At 40.8% G+C, this 10,838-nt stretch overlaps 2 long non-coding RNA genes across 3 annotated transcripts; one reads left to right on the top strand and one right to left on the bottom strand.

The window, feature by feature from the left end:
• Positions 1-5,366: 5,366 nt before the first annotated feature.
• LOC127912565 (uncharacterized) lies at positions 5,367-6,617 on the bottom strand. 2 transcript variants are annotated; one of them, XR_008083284.1, is made up of 3 exons: positions 6,470-6,617; positions 6,013-6,316; positions 5,367-5,440 (listed from the first exon to the last, which is right to left on the bottom strand). It is a non-coding gene; the product is annotated as an uncharacterized LOC127912565 (long non-coding RNA). The 2 variants fall into 2 exon arrangements; XR_008083285.1 differs by having other exon boundaries at positions 6,089-6,316.
• On the top strand, positions 6,129-6,832 carry LOC127912564 (uncharacterized). The gene is made up of 3 exons (XR_008083283.1): positions 6,129-6,267; positions 6,459-6,686; positions 6,725-6,832. It is a non-coding gene; the product is annotated as an uncharacterized LOC127912564 (long non-coding RNA).
• The last annotated feature ends 4,006 nt before the right edge of the window (positions 6,833-10,838 follow it).

Here is a 10,838-nt window from a genome sequence, read left to right as displayed (position 1 = left end):
AGAGACAGTAGATCTAGCTGGTCTGTCATAATATAATAGAGACAGTAGATCTAGCTTGTCTGTCATAATATAATAGAGACAGTAGATCTAGCTGGTCTGTCATAATATAATAGAGACAGTAGATCTAGCTTGTCTGTCATAATATAATAGAGACAGTAGATCTAGCTGATCTGTCATAATATAATAGAGACAGAGACAGTAAATGTAGCTGGTCTGTCATAATATAATAGATACAGTAGATCTAGCTGGTCTGTCATAATATAATAGAGACAGTAGATCTAGCTTGTCTGTCAATATAATAGAGACAGAAGATCTAGCTGATCTGTCATAATATAATAGAGACAGTAAATCTAGCTGGTTTGTCATAATATAATAGAGACGATAGATCTAGCTGGTCTCTCATAATATGATAGAGACAGTAGATCTGGCTGGTCTGTCATAAAATAATAGAGACGGTAGATCTAGCTGGTCTGTCTTAAGACAGTTAGCTTAAGGACAAGTAAACAGACAGTTAGTTTATGGTTAAGTAAACAGACAGTTCGTTTAGGGTTAAGTAAACAGACAGCTAGTTTAGGGTTAAGTAAACAGGCAGTTTGTTTAGGGTTAAGTAAACAGACAGTTAACCTATTTCCTCACGCAGCCCACCCACTCTTCTCTGGACCGGCGATACCACAACTTATCTTCATACTTTTTGTATTATTTAAGATACATTGGAAGTCCATTTGAAGAACGTTTTGTGATTTACAAGTAAAGGATTATGTGCAAAATACAATATATCACATGATGAGGGCCAGTCCTGACTCCCTGGATCACATACTGAGGGCCAGTCCTGACTCCCTGGATCACATACTGAGGGCCAGTCCTGACTCCCTGGATCACATACTGAGGGCCAGTCCTGACTCCCTGGATCACATACTGAGGGCCAGTCCTGACTCCCCTGATCACATACTGAGGGCCAGTCCTGGGACTCCTGGATCACATACTGAGGGCCAGTCCTGACTCCCTGGATCACATACTGAGGGCCAGTCCTGACTCCCTGGATCACATACTGAGGGCCAGTCCTGACTCCCTGGATCACATACTGAGGGCCAGTCCTGACTCCCTGGATCACATACTGAGGGCCAGTCCTGACTCCCTGGATCACATACTGAGGGCCAGTCCTGACTCCCTGGATCACATACTGAGGGCCAGTCCTGACTCCCTGGATCACATACTGAGGGCCAGTCCTGACTCCCTGGATCACATACTGAGGGCCAGTCCTGACTCCCTGGATCACATACTGAGGGCCAGTCCTGACTCCCTGGATCACATACTGAGGGGTCAGTCCTGACTCCCGGGATCACATACTGAGGGCCAGTCCTGACTCCCTGGATCACATACTGAGGGCCAGTCCTGACTCCCTGATCACATACTGAGGGCCAGTCCTGACTCCCTGATCACATACTGAGGGCCAGTCCTGACTCCCTGATCACATACTGAGGGCCAGTCCTGACTCCCTGGATCACATACTGAGGGCCAGTCCTGACTCCCTGGATCACATACTGAGGGCCAGTCCTGACTCCCTGGATCACATACTGAGGGCCAGTCCTGACTCCCTGGATCACATACTGAGGGCCAGTCCTGACTCCCTGGATCACATACTGAGGGCCAGTCCTGACTCCCTGGATCACATACTGAGGGCCAGTCCTGACTCCCTGGATCACATACTGAGGGCCAGTCCTGACTCCCTGGATCACATACTGAGGGCCAGTCCTGACTCCCTGGATCACATACTGAGGGCCAGTCCTGACTCCCTGGATCACATACTGAGGGCCAGTCCTGACTCCCTGGATCACATACTGAGGCCAGTCCTGACTCCCTGGATCACATACTGAGGGCCAGTCCTGACTCCCTGGATCACATACTGAGGGCCAGTCCCAGACTCCCCTGGATCACATACTGAGGGCCAGTCCTGACTCCCCCTGGATCACATACTGAGGGCCAGTCCTGACCCCTGATCACATACTGAGGGGCCAGTCCTGACTCCCTGGATCACATACTGAGGGCCAGTCCTGACTCCCTGATCACATACTGAGGACCAGTCCCTGACTCCCTGGATCACATACTGAGGGCCAGTCCTGACTCCCTGATCACATACTGAGGGCCAGTCCTGACTCCCTGATCACATACTGAGGGCCAGTCCTGACTCCCTGGATCACATACTGAGGGCCAGTCCTGACTCCCTGGATCACATACTGAGGGCCAGTCCTGACTCCCTGGATCACATACTGAGGGCCAGCTTCTACCCCCAACCATAAGACTCCTGAACAGCTCATCAAATGGCTACCAGACTATTTGCAATGACCCCCCCCCTACTCTGATGCTACTCTGTTATTATCTATGCATAGGTACTCGGAGTCAATCACCACCTTCCGGAGACACCTGAAACCCCACCTCTTTAAGGAATACCTAGGATAGGATAAAGTAATCCTTCTCACCCCCCCCCCCCTTAAAAGATTTAGATGCACTATTGTAAAGTGGCTGTTCCACTGGATGTCATAAGGTGAATGCACCAATTTGTTAGTCGCTTTGGATAAGAGCGTCTGCTAAGTGACATAAATGTAAATGTAAATGTACTCTATACCTACATGTACATATTACCTCAATTACCTCGACACCAGGTGTCTCCGCACATTGACATTGACTCTGTACTGGTACCCCCTGTATATAGCCTCCACACTGACTCGGTACCGGTACCCCTGTATATAGCCTCCACATTGACTCTGTATCGGTACCTCCTGTATATAGCCTCCACATTGACTCTGTACCGTAATACCCTGTATGTAGCCTCCACATTGACTCTGTACCATAATACCAATACTGTTGTATTCAGCATTTCACTGTAAGGTCTACTACACCTGTTGTATTCAGCATTTCACTGTAAGGTCTACTACACCTGTTGTATTCAGCATTTCACTGTGAGGTCTACTACACCTGTTGTATTCAGCATTTCACTGTGAGGTTTACTACACATGTTGTATTCAGCATTTCACTGTAAGGTCTACTACACCTGTTGTATTCAGCATTTCACTGTAAGGTCTACTACACCTGTTGTATTCAGCATTTCACTGTGAGGTTTACTACACCTGTTGTATTCAGCATTTCACTGTAAGGTCTACTACACCTGTTGCATTCAGCATTTCACTGTGAGGTCTACTACACCTGTTGTATTCAGCATTTCACTGTGAGGTTTACCACACCTGTTGTATTCAGCATTTCACTGTGAGGTTTACTACACCTGTTGTATTCAGCATTTCACTGTGAGGTCTACTACACCTGTTGTATTCAGCATTTCACTGTAAGGTCTACTACACCTGTTGTATTCAGCATTTCACTGTAAGCTCTAGTACGCCTGTTGTATTCATCATTTCACTGTGAGGTCTACTACACCTGTTGTATTCAGCATTTCACTGTAAGGTCTACTACACCTGTTGTATTCAGCATTTCACTGTAAGGTCTACTACACCTGTTGTATTCAGCATTTCACTGTAAGGTCTACTACACCTGTTGTATTCAGCATTTCACTGTGAGGTCTACTACACCTGTTGTATTCAGCATTTCACTGTGAGGTCTACTACACCTGTTGTATTCAGCATTTCACTGTGAGGTTTACTACACCTGTTGTATTCAGCATTTCACTGTAAGTCTACTACACCTGTTGTATTCACCATTTCACTGTAAGGTCTACTACACCTGTTGTATTCAGCATTTCACTGTAAGGTTTACTACACCTGTTGTATTCAGCATTTCACTGTGAGGTTTACTACACCTGTTGTATTCAGCATTTCACTGTAAGGTCTACTACACCTGTTGTATTCAGCATTTCACTGTGAGGTTTACTACACCTGTTGTATTCAGCATTTCACTGTGAGGTTTACTACACCTGTTGTATTCAGCATTTCACTGTGAGGTTTACTACACCTGTTGTATTCAGCATTTCACTGTGAGGTCTACTACACCTGTTGTATTCAGCATTTCACTGTGAGGTCTACTACACCTGTTGTATTCAGCATTTCACTGTAAGGTTTACTACACCTGTTGTATTCAGCATTTCACTGTAAGGTTTACTACACCTGTTGTATTCAGCATTTCACTGTGAGGTCTACTACACCTGTTGTATTCAGCATTCCTGTAAGGTCTACTACACCTGTTGTATTCAGCATTTCACTGTGAGGTCTACTACACCTGTTGTATTCAGCATTTCACTGTAAGGTCTACTACACCTGTTGTATTCAGCATTTCACTGTGAGGTCTACTACACCTGTTGTATTCAGCATTTCACTGTAAGGTCTACTACACCTGTTGTATTCAGCATTTCACTGTAAGGTCTACTACACCTGTTGTATTCAGCATTTCACTGTAAGGTCTACTACACCTGTTGTATTCAGCATTTCACTGTGAGGTTTACTACACCTGTTGTATTCAGCATTTCACTGTGAGGTCTACTACACCTGTTGTATTCAGCATTTCACTGTAAGGTCTACTACACCTGTTGTATTCAGCATTTCACTGTAAGGTCTACTACACCTGTTGTATTCAGCATTTCACTGTAAGGTCTACTACACCTGTTGTATTCAGCATTTCACTGTGAGGTTTACTACACCTGTTGTATTCAGCATTTCACTGTAAGGTCTACTACACCTGTTGTATTCAGCATTTCACTGTGAGGTTTACTACACCTGTTGTATTCAGCATTTCACTGTAAGGTCTACTACACCTGTTGTATTCAGCATTTCACTGTAAGGTCTACTACACCTGTTGTATTCAGCATTTCACTGTGAGGTCTACTACACCTGTTGTATTCAGCATTTCACTGTCAGGTTTACTACACCTGTTGTATTCAGCATTTCACTGTGAGGTTTACTACACCTGTTGTATTCAGCATTTCACTGTAAGGTCTACTACACCTGTTGTATTCAGCATTTCACTGTAAGGTCTACTACACCTGTTGTATTCAGCATTTCACTGTAAGGTTTACTACACCTGTTGTATTCAGCATTTCACTGTGAGGTTTACTACACCTGTTGTATTCAGCATTTCACTGTAAGGTCTACTACACCTGTTGCATTCAGCATTTCACTGTGAGGTCTACTACACCTGTTGTATTCAGCATTTCACTGTAAGGTCTACTACACCTGTTGTATTCAGCATTTCACTGTAAGGTCTACTACACCTGTTGTATTCAGCATTTCACTGTAAGGTCTACTACACCTGTTGTATTCAGCATTTCACTGTGAGGTTTACTACACCTGTTGTATTCAGCATTTCACTGTAAGGTCTACTACACCTGTTGTATTCAGCATTTCACTGTGAGGTTTACTACACCTGTTGTATTCAGCATTTCACTGTAAGGTTTACTACACCTGTTGTATTCAGCATTTCACTGTAAGGTCTACTACACCTGTTGTATTCATCATTTCACTGTGAGGTTTACTACACCTGTTGTATTCAGCATTTCACTGTAAGGTCTACTACACCTGTTGTATTCAGCATTTCACTGTAAGGTCTACTACACCTGTTGTATTCAGCATTTCACTGTAAGGTCTACTACACCTGTTGTATTCAGCATTTCACTGTGAGGTCTACTACACCTGTTGTATTCAGCATTTCACTGTAAGGTCTACTACACCTGTTTGTATTCAGCATTTCACTGTGAGGTCTACTACACCTGTTGTATTCAGCATTTCACTGTCAGGTCTACTACACCTGTTGTATTCAGCATTTCACTGTAAGGTTTACTACACCTGTTGTATTCAGCATTTCACTGTAAGGTTTACCACACCTGTTGTATTCAGCATTTCACTGTGAGGTCTACTACACCTGTTGTATTCAGCATTTCACTGTAAAGGTTTACTACACCTGTTGTATTCAGCATTTCACTGTGAGGTTTACTACACCTGTTGTATTCAGCATTTCACTGTAAGGTTTACTACACCTGTTGTATTCAGCATTTCACTGTGAGGTCTACTACACCTGTTGTATTCAGCATTTCACTGTAAGGTCTACTACACCTGTTGTATTCAGCATTTCACTGTAAGGTTTACTACACCTGTTGTATTCAGCATTTCACTGTAAGGTCTACTACACCTGTTGTATTCAGCATTTCACTGTAAGGTTTACTACACCTGTTGTATTCAGCATTTCACTGTAAGGTCTACTACACCTGTTGTATTCAGCATTTCACTGTAAGGTCTACTACACCTGTTGTATTCAGCATTTCACTGTAAGGTCTACTACACCTGTTGTATTCAGCATTTCACTGTAAGGTTTACTACACCTGTTGTATTCAACATTTCACTGTGAGGTCTACTACACCTGTTGTATTCAGCATTTCACTGTAAGGTCTACTACACCTGTTGTATTCAGTATTTTCACTGTAAGGTTTACTACACCTGTTGTATTCAGCATTTCACTGTGAGGTTTACTACACCTGTTGTATTCAGCATTTCACTGTAAGGTCTACTACACCTGTTGTATTCAGCATTTCACTGTAAGGTCTACTACACCTGTTGTATTCAGCATTTCACTGTAAGGTTTACTACACCTGTTGTATTCAGCATTTCACTGTAAGGTCTACTACACCTGTTGTATTCAGCATTTCACTGTAAGGTCTACTACACCTGTTGTATTCAGCATTTCACTGTAAGGTCTACTACACCTGTTGTATTCAGCATTTCACTGTGAGGTTTACTACACCTGTTGTATTCAGCATTTCACTGTAAGGTCTACTACACCTGTTGTATTCAGCATTTCACTGTAAGGTCTACTACACCTGTTGTATTCAGCATTTCACTGTAAGGTTTACTACACCTGTTGTATTCAGCATTTCACTGTAAGGTCTACTACACCTGTTGTATTCAGCATTTCACTGTAAGGTCTACTACACCTGTTGTATTCAGCATTTCACTGTAAGGTCTACTACACCTGTTGTATTCAGCATTTCACTGAGGTTTACTACACCTGTTGTATTCAGCATTTCATTTCACTGTTGTAAGGTCTACTACACCTGTTGTATTCAGCATTTCACTGTAAGGTCTACTACACCTGTTGTATTCAGCATTTCACTGTAAGGTCTACTACACCTGTTGTATTCAGCATTTCACTGTAAGGTCTACTACACCTGTTGTATTCAGCATTTCACTGTAAGGTCTACTACACCTGTTGTATTCAGCATTTCACTGTAAGGTCTACTACACCTGTTGTATTCAGCATTTCACTGTAAGGTCTACTACACCTGTTGTATTCAGCATTTCACTGTAAGGTCTACTACACCTGTTGTATTCAGCATTTCACTGTAAGGTCTACTACACCTGTTGTATTCAGCATTTCACTGTAAGGTCTACTACACCTGTTGTATTCAGCATTTCACTGTAAGGTCTACTACACCTGTTGTATTCAGCATTTCACTGTGTTTTACTACAGTATTCAGTTTACTACTACACCTGTTGTATTCAGCATTTCACTTTAGGTTTCTACTGTTGTATTGCATTTCAAGATCTACTACACCTGTTGTATTCAGCATTTCACTGTAAGGTCTACTACACCTGTTGTATTCAGCATTTCACTGTGAGGTCTACTACACCTGTTGTATTCAGCATTTCACTGTAAGGTCAACTACACCTGTTGTATTCAGCATTTCACTGTAACTTTACTACAAAAGGACTTGAGTTTCTGCATGTCACAATCACACCATGAGTAGTTAATTGTGAAACATACACCCCAACCCTTCCTCTTCCTGGAGAGATATTTAATCCTGTCTGCGTGATGAACTGAACACCCAAAAGGCTGTGTCTCCGACAGTATGTCCCGAGAGAGTATGTTACAATTTTTCATTTTTTATTTTTATTTTTATTTATTTAACCTTTATTTAACCAGGTAGGCAAGTTGAGAACAGTTCTCATTTACAATTTAACCTGGTCTGGCTAGATAAAACAAAGCAGTTCGACATACAACGACACATTTTTATTTTATTTGAGTAAAACAAACATACAGTTTAATACAGTAGAAAAATAAGTTCGATATACAATGAGCAAATGAGGTGAGCCAAGATAAAGAAAAAAACAGTTAGCCATCAGTTGCACATTAGACACTGCTGCCTTACACATTGACTTTAAAACAAACATACAGTCAATAATGCAGTAGAAAAATAGTCATTTAATGTGAGCAAATTTGAGATTACTCATCTAATGAAAAACTGTATAGCCATTCACTGTATCAGTCATGTATTACCATCTCATATGTATATACTGTATTCTACTTAATTCTACTGGTCATCTTTAATGTATTACTCATCTCATATGTATATACTGTATTTATTCTATTTTACTATGTATTACTCATCTCATATGTATATACTGTATACTATTCTACTGTATCTTAGTCTATGTATTACTCATCTCATATGTATATACTGTATACTATTCTACTGTATCTTAGTCTATGTATTACTCATCTCATATGTATATACTGTATTCTATTCTACTGTATCTTAGTCTATGCTTTACTCATCTCATATGTATATACTGTATTATATTCTACTGTATCTTAGTCTATGCTTTACTCATCTCATATGTATATACTGTATTCTATTCTACTGTATCTTAGTCTATGCTTTACTCACCTCATATGTATATACTGTATTCTATTCTACTGTATCTTAGTCTATGCATTACTCATCTCATATGTATATACTGTATTCTATTCTACTGTATCTTAGTCTATGTATTACTCATCTCATATGTATATACTGTATTCTACTGTATTCTATTCTACTGTATCTTAGTCTATGTATTACTCATCTCATATGTATATACTGTATTCTATTCTACTGTATCTTAGTCTATGCTTTACTCATCTCATATGTATATACTGTATTCTATTCTACTGTATCTTAGTCTATGCTTTACTCATCTCATATGTATATACTGTATTCTATACTACTGTATCTTAGTCTATGCATTACTCATCTCATATGTATATACTGTATTCTATTCTACTGTATCTTAGTCTATGCATTACTCATCTCATATGTATATACTGTATTCTACTGTATTCTATTCTACTGTATCTTAGTCTATGTATTACTCATCTCATATGTATATACTGTATTCTATTCTACTGTATCTTAGTCTATGCATTACTCATCTCATATGTATATACTGTATTCTACTGTATTCTATTCTACTGTATCTTAGTCTATGCATTACTCATCTCATATGTATATACTGTATTCTATTCTACTGTATCTTAGTCTATGCATTACTCATCTCATATGTATATACTGTATTCTATTCTACTGTATCTTAGTCTATGCCGCTCTGACATTGTTTGTCCATATATTTATATTCTTAATTTAATTCCTTTACTTAGATTTGTGTGAATTGTTGCGAAATTGTTAGATATTACTTGTTAGATATTACTACACTATTGGAGTTAGAAACACAAGCATTTCGCTACACCCACAATAACATCAGCTAAACACCTGCATATGACCAATAAAATGTATGTATGTGGGGGCTGCTGAGGGGAGAACGGCTCATAATAATGATAATAATGTATGTATGTGGGGGCTGCTGAGGGGATAATAATGTAGAAAATGTAATGTCATCAAACACCTGGAAACTATGTATTTGATTTATTTGATACCATTCCACTAATTGAGCTCCAGTCATTATCTAAAATTTGAATAGTCCTCCTTATTTCAAGTGTCAAAACAAGCAATTATAGTGTAGAAAATCATTGTACCGTCTAAACCACGATTAAATATATTTTCCAGAACCAAAAGTATTGTATTTTCAGCTCTTTGAAGCTGGTGTACAAAACCGAAAGTAAAAGATAGGGAAAAATTCACATATAACACCTACAGTTTCGGCTTCTTAGACTTGCGTTCAACGAGAACGATAGATCTATAACACACATTTCTATGTGAATTTGGTTGTGTGGCCCAAAAAAGTGACATATTTCAAATGGTTAAAGTAAGGGTAGGTGTTGGGTATGAACGTCCCAGAGATCATTGATAGTACTAACCACCCACTCACAAACACCAGGAAGTACCGGGAGATATGAACCACCACAGTACCATTTATATTGCGAAGGGACCGACTAACGAACAGCAGCACTTGCCCTCATACGTCTGAGGAGAGAGTATATTGATGCCGGTGATAGAACGCGAAAAACGCACCGAAAGTTTTTTTTAAATCTCTATTTTTTTCTTCACAACCGTGTGTATAAAACACGTGCGTTTTGGTGTATTGGCCTGATGTGACAGCGGAGCTCCGTTCAGTGGATTAAAGACGTCACGCACACCGGCGACAGGTGGGTTTTAAACCAATAAATAACATGTAATGCGTCTCATGCTTAGTTTACCCATAATACTCGCATTACAAACGAGTCTAGGCTACTGTTGATGTGCTAGCTAGACCATGAAACACCAGAAGGACCAAACCGGGGAGATTACAGCAACACTACTCAATGTTAGTGGTGGCTGTTTAACAGTCTGATGGCCTTGAGATAGAAGCTGTTTTTCAGTCTCTCGGTCCCAGCTTTGATGCACCTGTACTGACCTCGCCTTCTGGATGGTAGCGGGGTGAACAGGCAGTGGTTCGGGTGGTTGATGTCCTTGATGATCTTTATGGCCTTCCTGTAACATCGGGTGGTGTAGGTGTCCTGGAGGGCAGGTAGTTTGCCCCCGGTGATGCGTTGTGCAGACCTCACTACCCTCTGAGAGCCTTACGGTTGAGGGCGGAGCAGTTGCCGTACCAGGCGGTGATACAGCCCGCCAGGATGCTCTCGATTGTGCA

The sequence above is a fragment of the Oncorhynchus keta genome, chromosome 27, assembly GCF_023373465.1.
Source record: "Oncorhynchus keta strain PuntledgeMale-10-30-2019 chromosome 27, Oket_V2, whole genome shotgun sequence".
Lineage (NCBI taxonomy): Eukaryota > Metazoa > Chordata > Actinopteri > Salmoniformes > Salmonidae > Oncorhynchus > Oncorhynchus keta.
Note: the sequence above shows the minus strand (reverse complement) of the source record. Positions and strands in the feature narration are given on the sequence as shown.